The sequence below is a fragment of the Globicephala melas genome, chromosome 11 (assembly GCF_963455315.2).
Source record: "Globicephala melas chromosome 11, mGloMel1.2, whole genome shotgun sequence".
Classification (NCBI taxonomy): domain Eukaryota; kingdom Metazoa; phylum Chordata; class Mammalia; order Artiodactyla; family Delphinidae; genus Globicephala; species Globicephala melas.
In genome coordinates, this window is record NC_083324.2 from 28,606,300 (window position 1) to 28,628,595 (window position 22,296).

Here is a 22,296-nt window from a genome sequence, read left to right on the forward strand (position 1 = left end):
TGCACTGTATCTAACTGAAAGCACAAAATTGCTAATCTGAACTAAGTTCCAGAGTGCCGGTTTGCTTTAAAGCAAACAAACAGAAAGCCATAGTGACATTTCTGAAGGCATGCCTCCAAGTTCTTAATGTAATTACTTCTTGGTTCCTGAGATGTAATTAATTAGATGAAAAGAGATCAAGCATAAGCCTTCCCTGGTGGCGCAGTGGTTACTAGTCCGCCTGCCAATGCAGGGGACATGGGTTCGAGCCCTGGTCCGGGAAGATCCCACATGCTGCGGAGCAGCTAAGCCCGTGTGCCACAACTACTGAAGCCCGTGTGCCTAGAGCCTGTGCTTACAACAAGAGAAACCACTGCAATGAGAAGACCCAACACAGCCCCAAATAAACAAATAAATAACTAAATTTATTTTTTAAAAAAAGAAATCAAGCATATCTAAAAGGATATAAGAGATTTTCTAAATAGGAGTGACTCTGGCCTTCAGAGCCATGACAATAATCACTAGATCCAGGGACACAAACGTCTTCACCAGCCCATCATTATGGCTGGAAAACCTCCTGAAATCATGAACTTTACATAGAGTAAGGTGAGTTGGGAGGATAAAAAAGAATTTTTATTCTCAAGTCTGTGGGATGTTTTCTTAATTTATTTTCAGCATAGTCATTCTTTACCTGGGGTTTCTGCTTTAACTGACATCAAGGCTGTTTTATTGAAAAATTTTCAGTTTCTTGATCAAGCACTTAGTCTGACATACTTTGTCTATTGTTACTGCTAAATTAAATTTCACTCTGACAGCTGACCACCAAGTCAGGCCCCACTTTGTCTGGGAGCTCCTTTGATTTAGAAAAAGTACCTTATCTGGCAGCCTCTTCTTTTGTACCTCCTTTTTACAAATATGTTTTAACAGGCTTCAAGATGAGAGAAAAGGGGATCTTTTAAAATTCCTAATAATTTTTTTTTTTTTTTAAGCTGGGAGAGTTGTGAAGTCATGAAAGCATAGAACTACAGATTAATGTAGCTCTTGAGCCTCATGGCGGCTGAAAACATGTCCCCACCTACATCTTTTATCCCCCTTCTCCTCCTAGGCACATACTTCATCCTCTTCTAGGCTACAAGGAGTAAATAGTGATCCTTGCCAGAAACAAAGGACATAGGAGAACAGAAACAAATGAATATCACTGTTTTCTAGTTGTAGCTGAAGAATATGGAATCTCTTTACTGCAGGGACCTTAAAATTATGCACTGTGATGGCAGCCTTTTGTTCATTTTGAAGGAAAGAACACAAATCCCCATAGCAGGAGTTCTCGATGTTGACAGGAGTGTAGGGTAGTGATGCAGCTTGAGTCAGAATCTGGTTGGGCTAGATGTGGATATTCTGTCAAAAAATTTCGTCCCTTGAAACATGGACCTTCTCGTCTGCCCTCCTTGCCCCCTTTCCTTCCCCTCCTCAAATTATTGGTTGAGAGCTACCTTCTCATTTTATAGATAAGAAAATGGAGTTCCATAGAGAGGTCAAGGGGCTTGTAAGGATCATCAGACCTCAAGAAATACTTATCCCCTGTTTCATTAGGAGTTTCTTGTCTCCAAGAGGAAACCAAGAAAGAAATCTGGTTATAGGGACAAGAACTATATGAAACCAATACTTATCTGTGTTCTCAGATAAAAAATGATTTGTGTTTTAATCCTGTTATGAATTAGTGATAAAATTTGGCGATGCCATGTTTGAAAAGGCCTGATTGCTTAAAGTTGCCCACCTCCTTCTGTGATATCATCGTACCATTTTCACCTCCTCTTTTTTCTTTCTCCCTTCTCTTCTGTTTTCTTTTTGTTGCCATGCTGAACTCAATAACATATTTGTGAAGACACTTAATAAGGGATTATTCTTGAAAATCTGCTACAGGATCAAAGCATCACATTTGTATTTTGGACTTAAAAAGAGAAGAGCCTGTAAATAGAATTCAGTGATGAATTTTTATAATCATGGAGCCATATTTCAGAAGCGCTAGAGGAGATTGTTATTTAAAAGAAGCTTGTAATGAGTCGTATGGTAAAGCAAATAATTAGTATCGTATTTGTTTGGGCAATTCATCATGTCCACAGTTCTGTGACTTGGAGACCTCAATTTCTAAGGGAACAGTGGATCAAAGAGCAAATGTTAAAGTAGGGCCAGGAAAGCACACTTTCTAATTCCAGAAATAAGAAGGCAGAAGAAATAAAGCAGAAAACTCCAATTTCTTTGTTCCCTACACCTTGAAAGATTTTTGGAATAATTATAGACCTCAAAATTTTCATCATAAGTTTAAAGAATTACCAAGAACATAATTTCTGGTGTATTGTAAATGTTGGAATTTTAAAATTAAAAGTCTAAATCATTTTAAAGTATACCCATTTAGATCCTATAATACTATTATAATTTGATTCTCACCATCGTCTATTTAAAAATATAAAAGCAAGTTCTTTCTGAAAACTGTACACCGATACTTTTTCTCTTTTAATTCATGTTTTTATTTACTTACCTTACAGAATTTTATCAATGAAATATGCATAAACGTTTTTATTGATCATTGTATAGTCTCAGAACCTTAAAATAAATATAACTTCCTGAGTCCATAGTCCTCTAAATTTCAAAAATGACATCTGGATTGAGTTTTTATTACTGTTGTTATTAGCACAGATTGACCAAAACCACGAATAATATTAAATATTGATAAATAATCACTAAATATAAAAGTTAAATTTATTGGAACTTCATCTGTTAATGAGATGGACATTTTTTTTTAAACTAGTTTTGTATGAAGTCAAATATTATTTATTTCTGGAACAAGATAGGATTTATCACAATGCCAATTTTTCATATTTCTGGATGTAAACATTGAGAAATCTTTCTCACACAAATAAGTAGATGAGATTGGAGAGATTATTTTTATCGTTGAATTTAAAAAAATTCCTTACTAGTTTTATGCCCAAAATCACACAATGATTTCTCATCAAATTATTGTTCATGATTCATCCTCTGACACCTCAATTAGTTGTCCTTCAATTTTGTTGAAAGGAAAGACTGACTTGCAAAAGTATTTGTTAATCAGTCATTTGAGATGTTAACTTTCTGTGTTTCTGGGAAGTACACTAAAGACTTACCAAAGCCTCTCAAATACCCATTGATTATACTTGTTGCTCTTTCTCTTAGAGGCACCATGTTCATCTTGATACACTCAGACTTGGGGAAAATAAAAATATTCCAAAACTCAATACAGCTTGGCAGAAATGATTTTTATTTGGACAAAATGCTTTTATCTGGTCACATGCTTTAAATATATTTTACCGGAACCGTGAAGCTGCTGATTTAGCTCATTAAGCTTATGAAAAATGTCTACCTATCTAAACTATTTTGAGAAACTTATTTGTTGACTCAATCAGCTAGGTCAGGTTTTCTTTCTTTAAGGTTGAATTTTGTATTCACATAAGTTTTCTCATGAACTTCTGAATGACTTATCTTTTCAGTTCTGAATTCTCAGTCCAGAATGAATTTCTAGACACAGTAAGGAGGAGGCTTGAAATGATTCTGCCGCTGGTGAAATAAGGTACCCCCCTCCGTTGTATTTCTTATTGAGTCCCTTTTTGATGGCATCTTATGGGACTTTTTCTCAGGAGCAATGTCTTCTTTGACAGTGGCTTTCAGATGAAAAGACAAGGTCTTTAAACAGAAATTGTCATCCCCATGATTCCTTGTCTGAGAAGTGCATTCTCAGACAGATCAATTTTAGGAAAGAAGTTGAGCTTCTGGTAATTGAGTCTTGTAAAAATAACTGATTCTGTGAACTTTAGCTAGAGGACCACTATTACAGAGTCTGTAAAAAATCAGAGGAATGAAGATACCTAACAGCCTAGGGCTATTTGGTATATTGATGATTAGTTTTAACTCCCTTCATATGTTCTGAGGATTTCAATAATTAAATAATTCATATTGATGATCTGGATTCATCAAGAAAAGTTTAATGATGAGGACAAATATCTGCCTAAAATGGCATTTCAGATCAATTTCCATGCGACATGAGTAAGCTAAAAGTAAATGTGAAACCCTTTAATATCAAAAGTGGTAAATCCTTGCAATTCATGTCTCTTGCTCCTAGATCTCATGCTGAAATATTTTATGAATTGTCACAAACAGGAATTTCTTCAGGATCAGTTTTCTGGGATTCTATAATCATGTTTGTGAAGAATTTAGACGATTCTTTAGCTAACACAAGAAACCTTCTATAATCTAAATTTAAGAACTGATAAATAAGCCAGTGTATGTAATTGCTCATAGCCTTTAACTTCAAAATTTCTACCTTGCAGAGAGAAAGGAAGTTTCAGAAGCTTACCTAAATAAAACAGAAATTCTTCATATTGGAGAATGTGAATTTAAATTATTTTATTTTTCCAGTAATGTATTACTCTTACATGTACTAAGAGTTCAGTGGAATTGTTATTATTTAACATCTTTATTGGAGTATAATTGCTTTACAACGTTGTGTTAGTTTCTGCCGTATAACAAAGTGAATCAGCTGTTTGCATACGCATATCCCTATATCCCCTCCCTCTTGCGTCTCCCTCCCACCCTCCTTATCCCACCCCTCTAGGTGGTTGCAAAGCACCGAACTGATCTCCCTGTGCTATGCAGCTGATTCCCACTAGCTATCTATTTTACATTTGATAGTGTATATATGTCAATGTTACTCTCTCACTTCGTCCCAGCTTATCCTTCCCCCTCCCTGTGTCCTCAAGTCCATTCTCTGCTTTTGTGCCTTTATTTCTGTCCTGCCCCTAGGTTCATCAGAACCATTTTTTTTTTTAGATTCCATATATATGTGTTAGCATACATTATTTGTTTTTCTCTTTCTGACTTACTTCACTCTGTATGACAGACTCTAGGTCCATCCACCTCACTACAAATAACTCAATTTTGTTTCCTTTTATGGCTGAGTAATATTCTATTGTATATATGTGCCACATCTTCTTTATCCATTCATCTGTCAATGGATGCATAGGTTGCTTCCTTGTCCTGACTATTGTAAATAGTGCTGCAACGAATATTGTGGTACATGACGCTTTCTGAATTATGGTTTTCTCAGGGTATATGCCCAGTAGTGGGATTGCTGGGTCATATGATAGTTCTATTTTTAGTTTCTTAAGGAACCTCCATGCTGTTCTCCATAGTGACTGTATCAATTTACATTGCCACCAACAGTGCAAGAGGGTTCCCTTTTCTCCACACCCTCTCCAGCATTTATTGTTTGTAGATTTTTTGATGATGGCCATTCGGACTGGTATGAGGTGACACCTCATTGTGGTTTTGATTTGCATTTCTCTAATGATTCGTGATGTTGAGCATCTTTTCATGTGTTTGTTGGCAATCTGTATATCTTCTTTGGAGAAATGTCTCTTTAGGTGTTCTGTCCATTTTTGGATTGGGTTGTTTGTTTTTTTGATATTGAGGTATGTGAGCTGCTTGTATATTTTGGAGATTAATCCTTTGTCCGATGATTCATTTGCAAATATTTTCTCCCATTATGAGGGTTATCTTTTCGTCTTGTTTATGGTTTCCTTTGCTGTGCAAAAGCTTTGAAGTTTCATTAGGTCCCATTTGTTTATTTTTGTTTTTATTTCCATTTCTCTAGCAGGTGGGTCAAAGAGGATCTTGCTGTGATTTATGTCACAGAGTGTTCTGCCTATGTTTTCCTCTAAGAGTTTGATAGTGTCTGGCCTTACATTTAGGTCTTTAATCCATTTTGAGTTTATTTTTGTGTATGGTGTTAGGAAGTGTTCTCATTTCATTCCTTTACATGTAGCTGTCCAGTTTACCCAGCACCACTTATTGAAGAGGCTCTCTTTTCTCCATTGTATACTCTTGCCTTCTTTATCAAAGATAAGGTGACCATAAGTACATGGGTTTATCCTTGGGCTTTCTATCCTGTTCCATTGATCTATATTTCTATTTTTGTGCCAGTACCATACTGTCTTGATTACTATAGCTTTGTAGTACAGTCTGAAGTATAGGAGCCTGATTCCTCCAGCTCCGTTTTTCTTTCTCAAGATTGCTTTGGCTATTTAGCGTCCTTTGTGTTTGCATACAAATTGTGAAATTTTCTGTCCTAGTTCGGTGAAAAATGCCATTGGTATTTTGTTAGGGATTGCATTGAATCTGTAGATTGCTTTGGGTAGTACAGTCATTTTCACAATGTTGAGTATTCCAATCCAAGAACATGGTATATCTCTCCACCTGTATCATCTTTAATTTCTTTCATCAGTGTCTTATAGTTTTCTGCATGCAGGTCTTTAGTCTCCTTTGGTAGGTTTATTCCTAGGTATTTTATTCTTTTTGGTGCAGTGGTAAATGGGAGTGTTTCCTTAATTTCTCTTTCAGATTTTTCATCATTAGTGTATAGGAATGCAAGAGATTTCTGTGCATTAATTTGGATCTTGCTACTCTGCCAAATTCATTGATTAGCCCTAGTAGTTTTCTGGTAGCATCATTAGGATTCTTTATGTATAGTATCACATCATCTGCAAACAGTGTCAGTTTTACTTCTTCTTTTCCGATTTGGATTCCTTTTATTTCTTTTTCTTCTTTGATTGCTGTGGCTAAAACTTCCAAAACTATGTTGAATAATAGTGGTGAGAGTGAGCAACTTTGTCTTCTTCCTGATCTTAGAGGAAAGGGTTTCAGTTTTTCACCATTGAGAATGATGTGGGCTGTGGGTTTGTCATATATGTATGGCCTTTATTATGTTGAGGTCGGTTCCCTCTATGTGTACTTTCTGGAGAGTTTTTATCATAAATGGATGTTGAATTTTGTCGAAAGCTTTTTCTGCATCTATTGAGATGATCATATGGTTTTTATCCTTTAGTTTGTTAATATGGTGTATCACATTGATTGATTTGCGTATATTGAAGAATCCTTGCATTGCTGGGGTAACGATTAAGAGGTAATGATCCCCTTGATCGTTGTGTATGATCCTTTTAATGTGCTGTTGGGTTCTGTTTGCTAGTATTTTGTTGAGGAGTTTTGCGTCTATGTTCATCAGAGATATTGGCCTGTAGTTTTCTCTTTTTGTGACACATTTGTCTGGTTTTGGTATCAGGGCGATGGTGGCCTCGTAGAATGAGTTTGGGAGTGTTCCTCCCTCTGCTATATTTTGGAAGAGTTTGAGAAGGATAGTTGTTAGCTCTTCTCTAAGTGTTTGATAGAATTCGCCTGTGGAGCCATCTGGTCCTGCCTTTTGTTTGTTGCAAGACTTTTGATCACCATCTCAATTTCAGTGCTTGTGATTGGTCTGTTTATATTTTCTATTTCTTCCTGGTTCAGTCTCGGAAGGTTGTGCTTTTCTAAGAATTTGTCCATTTCTTCCAGCTTGTCCTTTTTATTGGCATATAGTTGCTTGTAGGAATCTCTTATGATCCTTTGTATTTCTGCAGTGTCAGTTGTTACTTCTTTTGCACTTCTAATTCTGTTGATTTGAGTCTTCTCCCTTGTTTTCTTGATGACTTGGCTAATGGTTTAAAAATTTTGTTTATCTTCTCAATGAACCAGCTTTTAGATTTATTGATCTTTGTCATTGTTTCCTTCCTTTCTTTTTCATTTATTTCTGGTCTGATCTTTATGATTTCTTTCCTTCCGCTAACTTTGTTTTTTGTTGTTGTTGTTGTTCATCTTTCTCTTATTGCTTTAGGTTTAAGGTTAGGTTCTGTATTTGAGATGTTTCTTGTTTCTTGAGGTAGGATTGTATTGCTATAAACTTCCCTCTTAGAACTGCTTTTGCTGTATCCCATGGGTTTTGGGTCATCGGGTTTTCAGTGTCATTTGTTTCTAGGTATTTTTTGATTTCCTCTTTGATTTCTTCAGTGATCTCTTGGTTATTTAGTACTGTATTGTTTAGCTTTCATGTATTTGTATTTTTTAGATTTTTTTCCTGTAATTGATATCTAGTCTCATAGCATTGTGGTTGGAAGAGATACTTGGTACGATTTCAATTTTCTTAAATTCACCAGTGCTTGATATGTGACCTAAGATATGGTCTGTCCTGGAGAATGTTCCATGAGCACTTGAGAAGAAAGTGTATTCTGTTGTTTTTGGATGGAATGGCCTATAAATATCAATTAAGTCCATCTTGTTTGATGTGTCATTTAAAGCTTGTGTTTCCTTATTTATTTTCATTTTGGATTATCTGTCCATTGGTGAAAGTGGGGTGTTAAAGTCCCCTACTATGATTGTGTTACTGTCGATTTCCCCTTTTATGACTGTTAGCATTTGCCTTATGTATTGAGGTGCTCCTATTTTGGGTGCATAAATATTTACAATTGTTATATCTTCTTCTTGGATTGATCCCTTGATCATTATGTAGTGTCCTTCTTTTTGTCTTGTAATAGTCTTTATTTTAAAGTCCATTTTGTCTGATATGAGAATTGCTACTCTAACTTTTTTTTGATTTGCATTTGCATGGAATATTTTTTTCCATCCCCTCACTTTCAGTCTGTATGTGTCCCGAGTTCTGAAGTGGGTCTCTTGCAGACAGCATATATATGGGTCTTGTTTTTGTATCCATTCAGCCAGTCTGTGTCTTTTGGTCAGAGCATTTTATCCATTAACATTTAAGGTAGTTATCGATATGTATGGTCCTATTACCACTTTCTTAATTGTTTTGGGTTAGATTTTGTAGGTCTTGTTCTTCTCTTGTGTTTCCTGCCTAGAGAAGTTTCTTTAGCATTTGTTGTAAAGCTGGTTTGGTGGTGCTGAATTCTCTTAACTTTTGCTTGTCTGTAAAGGTTTTAATTTCTCCCTGGAATCTGAATGAGAACCCTGCTGGGTAGAGTAATCTTGGTTGTAGGTTTTTCCATTTCATCACTTTAAATATGTCCTGCTACTCCCTTCTGGCTTGTAGAGTTTCTGCTGAAAAATCACCTGTTTATCATTATGCGGATTCTCTTATATGTTATTTGTTGCATTTCCCTCGCTGCTTTTAATATTTTTTCTTTGTATTTTATTTTTGATAGTTTGATTAATATGTGTCTCGGTATGTTTCTCTTTGGGTTTATCCTGTATGGTACTCTCTTCCTGGACTTGATTGACTATTTCCTTTTCCATGTTAGGGAAGTTTTCGACTCTTCTTTTCAAATATTTTCTCAGACCCTTTCCTTTTCTCTTCTTCTTCTGGGACCCCTATAATTCCAATGTTGGTGCGTTTAATGTTTTCCTAGAGGTCTCTGAGACTGTCCTCGATTCTTTTCATTCTTTTCTTTATTCTGCTCCCTGGCAGTTATTTCCACCATTTTATCTTCCAGCTCACTTATCCGTTCTTCTGCCTCAGTTATTCTGATATTGATTCCTTCTAGTGTCTTTTTAATTTCAGTAATTGTGTTGTTCATCACTGTTTGTTTGCTCTTTAGTTCTTCTAGATCCTTGTTAAATATTTCTTGCATTTTCTCCATTCTGTTTCTGAGATTTTGGATCATCTTTACTATCATTACTTTGAATTCTTTTTCAGGTAGGTTGCCTATTTCATCTTCATTTATTTGGTCTTGTAGGTTTTTACCTTGTTTCCTCGTCTGTAACATATTTTATTGTCATTTCTTTTTTTATTTTGATGTGTGGTTCTGTATTCCTGTGTTACTGGTTTTTGAACTGAGAAATTCAGTACTGGAGTTTGCAGGCAGTTGGATAGAACCGGGTGTTGGTGCTGAGATGAGGACCTCTTGGAGGCCTCACTCTAATTAATATTCCCTGGGGTCTGAGGTTCTCTGTTAGTCCAGCAGTTTGGGTTTGGAGCTCCCACCACAGGAGCTCAGGCCCAATCTCCGGCCTGGGAACCAACATCCTGCAAGGTTCATGGCGCTGTAAAAACAACAAAGAAAGAAAAAAGGGAACAGTGTAATATTAAAGAATGAAAAACAAAATAAAATTAGAAAGATAAAAAATACATTAGGAAAAATAAAACTATAATTGAAATAACTTTAACAAGGTAAAATAAAACCACAACAGAGAAAATAAAGTGGGGGGGGGACAAGCCAAAAGGAGAGAATAATAAGAAAGTCTAAAGAATAAAGTAAAATTCAAAAAATAAAAGATTTACTAGGAAAAATAAAAATATAAAAGACTCAACAACAATGAGTCAACAAGATAAAACAGAACTCCAATCTAATAGAGGAGAAAAGAAACTAAAAGTCTTGGCTATGGCAGTGGAGTTTAGGTGGGGGTGGAACTGAGGCAGGGGCGGGGTTTAGGGTGGGGTGACCTATGCGGGTGGGGGGGGGTTACGTTCGAGCATTGGCAGGAACCTAGGCTCAGGACCCACTAGCCAGAAAAGGCCCTGGGGGCGGGGCCTTGGCAGGGTTACCTTCAAGCATGGGGTGGGGCCTCTGCTTAGGACCTGTGCTGAAGGGGAGAGGCAGCACTAGGAAGGAGGGCCTCTGGAGTGTGGGGTTCTGGAGTTTGGAGTTAGGGCCCTGAGGAAGGGTATGTGGGTGGGTTTTAGGCCCAGTGCATTGGAGGGGTTCTCCGAGTGTAGCGGTAGGGCCCTGGGTGGGGGTGTAGGGGCGGGGCTTGGGTTATGCCCAGCAGCAAGGAGACTCTGAGGGCAGAGGATTATGCCTGGGAGTCCAGCCGGCTCCCCAGTGCCTAAGTGGACAGGGAGAGCACTGGCCATGTTCCCTTCTGTTCCTTTGCACCCCTCCCCACCATCTCCCCCAGGGTTTCCCCCATGTCTGCTGGACCCCTAACCGTGAGTGGGTCCTGCTGGGTGTAGGAACTCCTTCCCTCCGCAAGCCACCCCTCAGGGGTGCCGTCCCAGATGTCTGGCTGTTACTTTTGCTCCCCGTTTCCTCCCTCCCACTGTCTCAGGATCCGCATGGCTGGAGGGGGCCTCAGTGGGCAGAGGATTAGGCCTGGGATCTCACCATGTTCCTAGGGGCCCAAGTGGGCAGGGGAAACCTGGCCACTCTCTGTTTTGATCCTCTGCCCTCCCATTGGTTCTCCAATATCCCCCTTCGGGCATGGGATCCCTTCCCCTCCCTCAGCTGTCCCTCAGGGGCGCCAGTCCTGACCTGCCTCCACTTCTCCTCCCTCTTCACTCCCCCCATGCCCCATGTCCTGCCTGGTTGCTGGGGGTTCCTCCCATCCCCTTAGGTATCCATGGACCCCCACTGGTGCCTGGTAGGTGTCCTAGTTGTGCGAAGACGCGAATTCTGTGTCCTCCTAGTACGCCATCTTGACTCCACCCCCACTTCAGTGGAATCATTGAGATTATATTTTTCCCAACTTTTACTTTCTGTTAAACAGAACTATCAGCTCCCTATATTATTTAACTCTCCTTATATAATTCTGCTACAGTGAGAAATATTCAAATAGATCTTACATCCAATTAATATGTATTATATGCAATTAAACTGGTGATATAAGAAATATCAGAAAGAACTTTAGATATATCTCTTACAGTATTCGCAGTACTGAAGGTAAGCTTGTGGTCTTGGGACAAGTTATTGTTCAGACATTTCACAGTGTTTTCCTTGACCATTAGAACAAAATATCAAACTTCACACCCCCACTACCTCTCCCTACCCCCTCCTCCATCCCAGTCATTTGGTCCAGATTGACCAAGGAGCAGGTAAACACAGATGCCGTATAGCTATGCATGATACTTAAGTAAACTTTAGTTTCTTCATCTGTAAAGTGGGATGATAATAGTACTTCTTACATAGGGTTGTTGAGTCAAATAAATGATTGAATGCACATAAGGCACTTTGTAAGAGCTTAGTAATGTTAGACATTATTATTAGTAGTAGGTCTAAAATAATAGCCTGAATGAAAAATGTGGACTAATTTTGGATCAGTTGAATTCAATATTTTCATTTTGATGCAAATTTAAGACCACTCCAAATCTGATAAATTTAGTCATTTGTTTTCCTTATACTTTTTTTTGTCATCAATTGTAGGAACACTCTGTCATTGTCTTAGTCTCTTTGTGCTGTTATAACAAAAATACCATGGGTGGCTTGAACAGCAGAAATTTATTTCTTTTAGTTCTAGAGGCTGGGAACTCCAAGATCAAGACGCTGGCAGATTCATTGTCTGGTGAGAGCCTTTTTCCTGGTTCATAGCCCATCTTGTCACTGTGTCCTTGCATGATGGAAGGGGCAAGAGAGTTCTTGGGGTCTCTTTTATAAGAGCATTAATCCCATTATGTGATCTAATCACCTACCAGAGGCCCCACCTTCTAATACCATCACAATGGAGTTAGGATTTCAACATATGAATTTAGGGAGGGACACAAACATTCAGTCTGTGGTGGTCAAGAAGTGTATTAATAGTGTAGACATTTTTTATAATAGTTGAAGATATGCCTGGAGATACTGTATTTCAGGTGATATGATTATATTAGAACATTGGGACTTGATGTTAATTACCATCTCTTTCTAGTTCCAAGGTGCCACTTGGGTAGATAAAGCTTCTTGCAGTTTAAAAGATTGTTAATATAAATTTTCTTCACTTATACCTATTAGGGTAGGTCTAGGACATCACCTTGTCATAGAGTTCCCTGTCTAGAAAGGAGATCTTCACACTCATTTCATTGTTTCCTAAAGTGTATGAGTAACCACACTGACTGTGAAGAAGGTACCCAAATATTACCTTTTCCTATTTTTCCCAAGGATTATGTTAATTCTGTGTCCTAATGTTGATTTGTTGATCAGAAGTTTCAACAGAACATATACCTTCCTTAATAACACCAAAAGGGAAATTAGTTGATTATTAATCTTGGATATATAGAATATTTAAAAATTTATACTCCATTCTCAGATGATAATAAGAGGAGTCCTTGCTAATGCGACTGTTGGGAATCACCTTTTGGGTAGGTGGATTTGAGAGCTGTGTGGGGATGAGGGGGAATAGGCACTACTGTAATTCATACGTGGTATCTATATAATAACTCTATTGTATTAATTTGATCTATATTATAGGTACATGATTCTATAGCAAACATTTTAAAACAATTTTATTGACTTTCACCAAAGCAAGAATTTAATTACCATTCTGCCAATTGGTCAAATTTGTACGACTCCTCTTAAAACCAGATTTTCTGTAGATAGACGAGGAAAGCACTTTAGCATTTCAGAGAAGAAAGCACAAAAATAGAACTCAGTTGACTCTGAGAATACATAAGAAAGCAAACCAGAGCACACCGTGTGGCTTTCTGACACCGAATAAAAGTCATGCCTCTACCCCTGTTGTTCTTTCCTTCCCATGTCAGTGTCAGTCTTTGTTTTGAAGAAGACACAATGGGATCCTGTCTATTACTTCTTAAGCTGGGTCAGAGTTTGTGTTTTGTCTGATTGGCTGCCTCCTCACTCTTCAGGAGGCCCAATAAGATATAGTAAATACTATCGGTGAGTGAAATTGCTGAGGGAGGAAACACACTTATTGTGCAGTATTTGTTGGGAGTTTCAGAAATAATAGAGTTTAGAGTAAGACCATGTAAAATATTGAGTAGCTGTATCAGACTGTGGCATTTGTTTACTGGTGGGTTAGCTACCAGTTTTCTGCAAAAAATAGTCCAAATTAGATTATTTTAGTAATTATTATTTAACATGTGCTAAGTGCCCACAGCATGTTGGTCCCTTCCTATGATATCAGAATGCACTGTGGAAGGAACTGAACTTGCTGTTGATTTAATTAATCTCTCAAGTTAATTGCCAGTATGGGCCACATTTCTTTCATGAGTAAAATTGGAGTGTGAGAAAAGGTAATGTCCCTCCCTCATTAAGCTGTCCATGTTAGATTTACACGGCAACAGTGAGGTGCATTCAGGCTTAGTTTTGATAGCTTTCATTACTGACAGCACAGAGTAAGTGGTGATCCGTCCTTCTATTATTGGATTCAACTCAATAGGTATGGCACAAACACCATCATCTCTATCAGGGAGGTTTCAAAGAGCTGTTTGTAGTTTGATGCTCGGCTTGTCGTATTTTTTCCCTCCACTAGCCCCAGACTCCTTTTGTTCTCCCAATGAGTGGGGAATTGCAATGCAGGACACCACCTGACATCTGCCAAGAAGGGCAGCCCTTGCCAACTGCCACATTCCCCAGAGTAGGAATCAGTTAGTGACTCCTGTCAGTGAGGTGAGTTTGTAGATCTTAGGAACTTCCCTTCACACAGTTACATAATGGCATGTGACATTCTCCCCCCAGCACCAACTTGGGCTTGTAAAGCTCTGTAGACAGGGACTTTAAAAATGGCTGAGATGTTGTTGCTTACCTGCCCAAACTGGAAGACCAATTATGTGCCTGTCTTTTCATCAGTGTTTGCTTCTACGGAGTCTTAGGTTGGGTTCCTGGTCTTCAGACAGGGATTGGTGTGCAGGTGATTTATTAAGGGAGAGCTCTTGGGAGAAACAAGGAGGGGAGTGAGAGTATTAGGATAGGGCAGGGGAAGAAGCTACCAAGGATGTGGTTTCCGATAAGATTAGCTGGATCGCATGAGGCGCTCTGGAGCATGAATCGTACCACAAGGGCAGTCCTGCCTTGAGACAGAGCGCTCCCCTTTCCACTAGTCAGTCATTAGCTATGGGCCCTGGGTAGGGGGTGGCTATGGTGGTACATCTCCCAGGCACCTCTGGGTGAAGGGGCTCTTTCGCTCAAGGGCAGTCCTTTGGAGAAGATTGGCAGCAACACCCGTAAGAAGGAATGGGCTACCAAATTGGTAAAATGGATCCCAAAACCCAAACAGGATCTGGGTGAAGCATCAGCGACTTCTGCTAAGTGTAGAGAACACATTCTGTAGTGGGATAGGGTATTTGCATGCACACGGGAATACAGTTCCCTTCAAGTTACAAAATTCTGTGGCAGAGTCAGAGTGCATTGTAATTTTATTCTCTGATTCAGTCTTTAATAAGAGACCTTGGTCTGATAGAGAGATGAAAATCACATAGTACTTTCTTCTTAGCTTTATGGGAAATGAAGTTGTAGTTATCAAGTAGACTTTCACCTCAGAAAAAGAATATGACAAAACAAATATCCCTCCACAGATTTTTACTAATATATTGTTAATGCCTATAAAGGTAATTAAATATGACAGACGAAAAAACCATTATACTCACATGCCAAAGAGGAAGTGGGGTATGCTAAGTGCCTGTGTGCTACAAAATACAGCCTCTTGTTACATCAAACGACAGGGCCTAACTTTCTGATGTAAACACATTATTGCAAATGTCAGTGCACAGACGGCAAAGATGATTACTAAAGAAATAGCAAAAGCAATAAAATATAGACAAACAACCTTTCATTGACTAAGTTATAATTCAAACTTGTTATCACTATGGATGAACCATTTCATATAGAGACTTAATTTTTCGTTGATAGGCTTTTTTAATAAGACAGCAAGATGAAAGAAGCAACATTTGATGTTAAATATTAAGTACCTTAATGGAAATAATAAAACTTTTATATCTTAAACTGCAGAGGATACATTCTGAGGTTCATATCTCCCTTCCTCTCTTCTTTCCTATCAAAAATATCAATAGCTTACTATAACAAATCAAATTATGAAACTTTCCACTATGTAGGTTTCTGAATTTAGCCATGTGTATATTTTATAAGTAGATATTTTCTGGAGGATGAAATAAAGACTTTATTCACTCTGTATTTCATGTATTTTTTACTAAAGCTTCAACTTTGCTAAGTTACTCCTGAAAGATTCAATCTAAAGAGGAAAGTTTTGGTATATATTTCGTTTAAAAATGCATGTGTTTCTTTGAATGCAATCAGTTGTAGAAAAAAATTAGGAATTTTTTTCTCCAGTAAGTTGGTGTTTCTTTGGTGGCTTCTTTTGATTTTTCGTACAATTTTTTACATCTGAAAGGATATTTTGTACACAAAAAATTGGTAATGGCACATAGCATAAATACAAAGTGTCATGAGTTACCCCTAAAATATTTATAGCCTTGGGTTCCTGAAAAATGTTGAATTTCATGAAGAATTTTGTTTAGCATTTATTGTGGTCATTGACAGTGCTGTTTTCATGGCAGAATAATCTTTAAAACACTCTGGTTCAGTTGTTTGTTGAAATGACAAAAGAAAAACTATTTCCCTAAAACTGTTGCTTGAGGTTGACTTCTACTTCTAGGTCCTTTACTCAAAGAAAGACTTGCCAAGAACCCACACGTGTTTGAAGCAACCTTCCATCAGTATTAAAAGGCTAACTTGACTTTGTGTTCTAGGCCCTGATCCAAGGTGCTCTAAACACAGTCTGTCATTCATACCTCACATCAGCTCTAGGCACCACATATATTATTACTGCATTTCACAGACTGGGAAACTGAAATTCAAAGGGTTCAAGCTGCTATACCATACACAGCCTGCTCTGAAAAAAGCTTCTTCTTATGACTGAGGGACCAGTATTAACAAATAGTTATCATATTAACAATAGTCAAATGTAGTCTTCAGCTACATACTGATACCCTATTTTAGGAATTCTTGGTGTCAGTTATAGAAGCTCTTTAGCCCTTTGTTAAGATGAGGTGTTTATCATCATCACCAGCACCACCATCAGTCGTCACCATCACCATCACTGTCGTCACCATCATCATCATCATCATCACCATTCTTCTCCTCTTCTTCCTCATATCTATCAGTTATTGACTGTTTCTTAATGGCAGCCCTAAGATGGATGTTTTACCTTTAGCAAGCTTGTCCTCTGGTTTCCCTCGGTTTGATGAAAAATATTTCTCATGTGGGCAGGTAGCCCATCTACAACTCATCACATATAATAATGGAGAAATCATGGGTTTAGGAGTTTGACAGATCTGAGTTCCTAATTTTGATTGTAAGCAAGATGGTTAATGTATCTGAGCTTCAGTTTCTTCACCTATCCCATAGGCTAAATAATTCCTATCTTGTAGTTCCTAGGGAAAGTTAGATGAGATGGCATATCCCAAATGCTTAGCACTGTGCTGCAAATGTAGTAGTCACTCCAGAAATGTCGGTTTCTCTCCCCTTCCTGTGTACCTTTCGTGTGGAGAGAAAATGATAGGAGGCATAGATAATTGCTAAATTGAATTGTATAATGAAGAAAATCCTTATTAAATATTTAATAACTTCCATTTCTCATTCATGTGCTATGTTTGAGGTTGTGTTTGTTTGCATAATATGCCTTATATCATTTAAATTTCAGAGCAACTCTCCGCCCTAGGCAGTTGGTAGCTCCTGATTTTCTCAACAGTGGGAATCAGGAACTCTATTCTCTTCCATCTGTTCATCTATATGGACTTCATCAGTGGATTTTTTGCCTTCTGGCCAGTTGGAAACCCAAACGAGATCAGAGGAACGGAGGAGAGTGAGGTCAGGGTATTAGTTGCCTTGGATCCCTCCCAATGGCTCTTACTTGGTCTAGCTGTGTTCCTCTATCTAAATCTCTTCTTAATATTAACTCCCAACCAGACCTTCTCCTTCTAGGTTCTGGGCACTGCTCCTTTCCCTTCTCCTTTTACAGCTAAGGATGATAATAACTCCAGAGTGTTGGCTATTCCTTATCATTTCTGTGTATACTACCCAAAGTTTTGTAAATGGTCTCTTTTATTAAACCCTCCTCAATCTATTTTAATTAGAGTGGGCCATCTGTGTCCTGCTGGGACCCTGACTGATAGATATGGGGAAGCTAGAGGACATTTTTTGAAACTGCAGGTACCTAACAGGTACATAACAAATAGATTTGTTTATTTGAGGTGACTTGGTGGATGCTGGTAGAGTGGATTAGGGAGCCAAAGACACTCAGACCATTCTTGCTATTACCACTATTCTTTTCTATTTTTATCAGTCTCAACTGATGTTAAGGACTTCCCTTTCACCGTGGACACACTCTGTGCTTGAGTTCTTTCATTTGCAGACTCTCCATGTGGCTCCAATACTAGATTTTGCACTCCTTTAGGGTGGGAACTATTTTGTTCATCTATGTGCCCTTGACACAAGTACATCACTATGCTTTAGTAGGTACTTAGCACAGCCATAATTTAATGATCCATCTGCCCACCTCTAAGGATGAGCAGGAACTGAAGTACAGTGGCAGAACACATTTTGCTTCTTGACGTTGGCTTCCATAAAACCTCAAACAATATATTGCTGATGTGTTATATATGTAAACATTATATAAATGGACGAGTCTGACTGTATTTTTTTTTTTGGCATCTGCTAGAGGAGAAAAATTGGATAGATGCCTTGGAGGCATGGGCAGTTGTAATATATCAGTAGCATATACTGATCTGGTTACAATTTGAAATAATACAGAACATTTTCCTTTTCTCTCCTGAGTTTTTGCTGATTAAAATTTGTTCCCAAATGTTCTCAATTACTGGATATTGATGTTTCTTACTTTAAAAGCCTGATTGCAGATACCCTGGTAATAGTTTTTTACTTTTTAATTAATGATAAGCACTGAAGAAATCAGTATTAGAGCAGTTCCAGCTTTGACTTTTAAGGGTCATAAATACAGTGTGGTAGTGAAATGCATATTATAATTGAATAACAGGATTTTTTAAATGAAGGTTTTCATCACTAATTGTTTTTTTTATCACTAATGTTTTGATAGGCTTACATATCAGAAGGATAAAAGCGGTAGTGCTTGGTCAATTTACTGGCTGTGTTTTAAAGTCTAGTTTGTAAAAAGAGTAAGAATACAGCTAACTTTTAAACTAGAATATATTTCTTAATCTTACAAAGGAATAACAGTGTGGTGTTCCCCTTCAGATATAAAAGATATATTTTTTTCTTTGCAAATTGCAAATGGCTATCAGTGTGCTGAAATACAACTGGTATGAGTCCCCTGAGAGAGACACTTTCTGTAGACTGACACAAATTTATCTTAGGGGAATTTATATAGAGTAAATTATTTATATAAAAGCCTAAGGACCTTCTGCCATGCTTTAGGGTTTGTTTGTTTGTTTTGTACATATCACTATAAAATGCCACAAGCAATCACAATTGGTCTATTTGTAAAAATCAATTAATTAATTATTTTTTTGGCTGTGTTGGGTCTTTGTTGCTGTGCGTGGGCTTCTCATTGCAGTGGCTTCTCTTGTTGCGGAGCATGAACTCTAGGCACTCGGGCTTCAGCAGTTGTGGCTCGTGGGCTCTAGAGTGCAGGCTCAGTAGTTGTGGTGCATGGGCTTAGCTGCTCCACGACATGTGAGATCTTCCCGGACCAGGGCTCAAACCCGTGTCCCCTGCATTGGCAGGCGGATTCTTAACCACTGTGCCACCAGGGAAGCCCAAAACTGGTCTATTTTTGATGAGGAAAGGCTGCAACCAAACCTTTTTCAGCAGCAACCCTGATGCATCAGACGTGGAGAAAATGATGACAACAGAAGTGGAATAGAGCCATAGCAGAGTTGAGGACAACCTGAGAACTGGCATAGAGTTTTGCTAAGCCATTGAGGGGGTTCCCACCCTGCTAGTTCCCTTCTTTAAACTCTAAGAAGGGGCCTAGAGGAGGGAATTGAGCCTGGGGATTGGAGAGGTTATTGGAAGTATGGGCATCTGAGATGTGCTCATGATCTGCTTCCAATGATCAGTGCAGATGCTGGGTAAACTGCAGAGGAAACAATACCTAGATTTGGAATTTTTACTCTGAGTAATCAGTAGGTCTGATTTTTAAAAAATTAAATTTGGAAATAATTATAGATTCAGAGGAAGTAGTAAAGAAATACACAAGGAGGTCCTGTGGACCCCTTGCCCAGCTTCCCCCAATGATAATATCTTGCTTAACTATAGTACAATACAAAAACCAGGAAATTGACACTGGTATAATCTGTAGAGCTTATTCAGATTTTACCAGTTATACAGGCATTTTGTGTGTGTTTATGTATATTACGTGTGTAAGTGTAGTTCTATGCAGTTTTATCACGTGTAGTTTCATGCAATCACCAGCACAATCAAGATACTTACCTGGGGCTTCCCTGGTGGCGCAGTGGTTGAGAGTCTGCCTGCCGATGCAGGGAACACGGGTTCGTGCCCCGGTCCGGAAGGATCCCACATGCCGCGGAGTGGCTGGGCCCGTAAGCCATGGCCGCTGAGGCTGCGCGTCCGGAGCCTGTGCTCCGCAACGGGAGAGGCCACAACAGTGAGAGGCCCGCGTATCGCCAAAAAAAAAAAAAAAAAAAAAAGATACTTACCTGTACCATCATCCCAAGACTCCTTCCTTCTACTCCTTCATAGCCACACCCATCCCCTCACATCATCCCCAACCACTAGCAACTGCTAATCTGTTCTTGATCTTGATAATTTTTATATTTCATGAATGTTATATAAAACTAACTGTGCAGTATGTATCCTTTTGAGATTGGCTTTTTAAAAATTGCTAAATATTGTTCCATGTTACGGATGTACTGCAGTTTGTTTAAACATTCACCTGTTGAAGTATGTTTGGATACTTTCTACTTTTTGGCTATTACAAATAAGCTGCTGTAAGCATCCATGTACAAACTTCTGCATGAGAATAAGTTTTCATTGCTCTGGGATAAGAGTACAATTGCCTAAGTACAATTGCTGGGTCATATGATAAGTCCATTTTTAATTTTAAAAGGAACCACCAAATTTTTTTCCGAAATCACTGTACCATTTTACATTCCCACCAGCTATGTATGAGTCATTCGGTTTCTCTGCATCCTCACCAGCATTTGATGTTATCACTGTTTTAATTTTTGCCATTCTGAAAGGTATATAGTGGTATCTTATCATGGTTTTACTTTATTTATTTATGTTTTAACATCTTTATTGGGGTATAATTGCTTTACAATGGTGTGTTAGTTTCTGCTTTATAACAAAGTGAATCAGTTATACATATACATATGTTCCCATATCTCTTCCCTCTTGCGTCTCCCTCCCTCCCAGCCTCCCTATCCCACCCCTACAGGTGGTTACAAAGCACCGAGCTGATCTCCCTGTGCTATGCGGCTGCTTCCCACTAGCTATCTACCTTACGTTTGGTAGTGTATATATGTCCATGCCTCTCTCTCGCTTTGTCACAGCTCACCCTTCCCCCTCCCCATATCCTTAAGTCCGTTCTCTAGTATGTCTGTCTCTTTATTCCTGTCTACCCCTAGGTTCTTCATGACATTTTTTTTTCTTAAATTCCATATATATGTGTTAGCATACGGTATTTGTCTTTCTCTTTCTGACTTACTTCACTCTGTATGACAGACTCTAGGTCTATCCACCTCATTACAAATAGCTCAATTTCATTTCTTCTTATGGCTGAGTAATGTTCCATTGTATATATGTGTCACATCTTCTTTATCCATTCATCTGATGATGGGCACTTAGGTTGTTTCCATCTCTGGGCTATTGTAAATAGAGCTGCAATGAACATTTTGGTACATGACTCTTTTTGAATTATGGTTTTCTCAGGGTATATGCCCAGGAGTGGGATTGCTGGGTCATATGGTAGTTCTATTTGTAGTTTCTTAAGGAACCTCCATACTGTTCTCCATAGTGGCTGTACCAATTTAAATTCCCACCAACAGTGTAAGAGGGTTCCCTTTTTTCCACACCCTCTCCAGCATTTATTGTTTGTAGATTTTTTGATGATGGCCATTCTGACTGGTGTGAGATAATATCTCATTGTAGTTTTGATTTGCATTTCTCTAATGATTAATGATGTTGAGCATTCTTTCATGTGCTTCTTGGCCATCTGTACATCTTCTTTGGAGAAATGTCTATTTAGGTCTTCTGCCCATTTTTGGATTGGGTTGTTTTTTTTTTGTTATTGTCTTATCATGGTTTTAAATTGCATTTCTCTAATGGCTAATGATGTTGTACGTCTTTTCATGTGCTTGCCACCTGCCTATGCTCTTTGGTGAAATATCTCTTCTTGTCTTTTCCCCATTTTCTAATTGGATTTTTGTTGTTGCTGTTTTGTTTTTTTGCTATTGAGTTTTGAGAATTCTTTATATATTCTAGATACTAGTCTTTTGTCAGATATGTAATGAGGTCAGCCTAGGACTTCACTGCTGCTGCTTCCAGATCAGACTGCCCATTGGTGCCTCAGAGACTAGGGCTTCTCACTGGGTTTCTATTAGGCTTCCCCTTTTCTGGTCCTTTAGCTAGAGAGAGCAGGCTCTTCCTGCTCTGGTGCCCAGTCCAAGGTATATGGGAAATAAACAGAAAACCAGGGGACTCACCACATTGTTGTCCTCCAAGTTCTGAGGTCCCTAGCCAGTGACCTTTTTTCCAGGTTTCAGAGTTCTTTTATCATTTTCTGATGAATAATTTCCAGGGTATT

General features: G+C 38.4%; 1 protein-coding gene and 1 pseudogene across 22 annotated transcripts in view; one reads left to right on the plus strand and one right to left on the minus strand.

Annotated features, from left to right (window-relative positions):
* The window catches only part of FHIT (fragile histidine triad diadenosine triphosphatase), a 1,458,892-nt gene that overhangs the window by 228,883 nt on the left and 1,207,713 nt on the right, over window positions 1–22,296 (plus strand). For 12 of the 22 annotated variants that reach the window (XM_060307526.2, XM_060307530.2, XM_060307539.2 and 9 more), the window contains one exon: window positions 12,055–12,105. The exons of 9 other annotated variants lie outside the window; for them this stretch is intronic. The gene's annotated coding sequence lies outside the window, so the exon portion shown is untranslated. Of the gene's footprint in view, window positions 1–565; window positions 586–12,054; window positions 12,106–22,296 lie in introns of those variants that run through there. One more of the 22 variants, XM_060307533.2, reaches the window with a different exon arrangement.
* LOC138842888 (tigger transposable element-derived protein 1-like) overlaps window positions 16,572–22,296 on the minus strand; it is a 58,479-nt pseudogene continuing 52,754 nt past the window's right edge.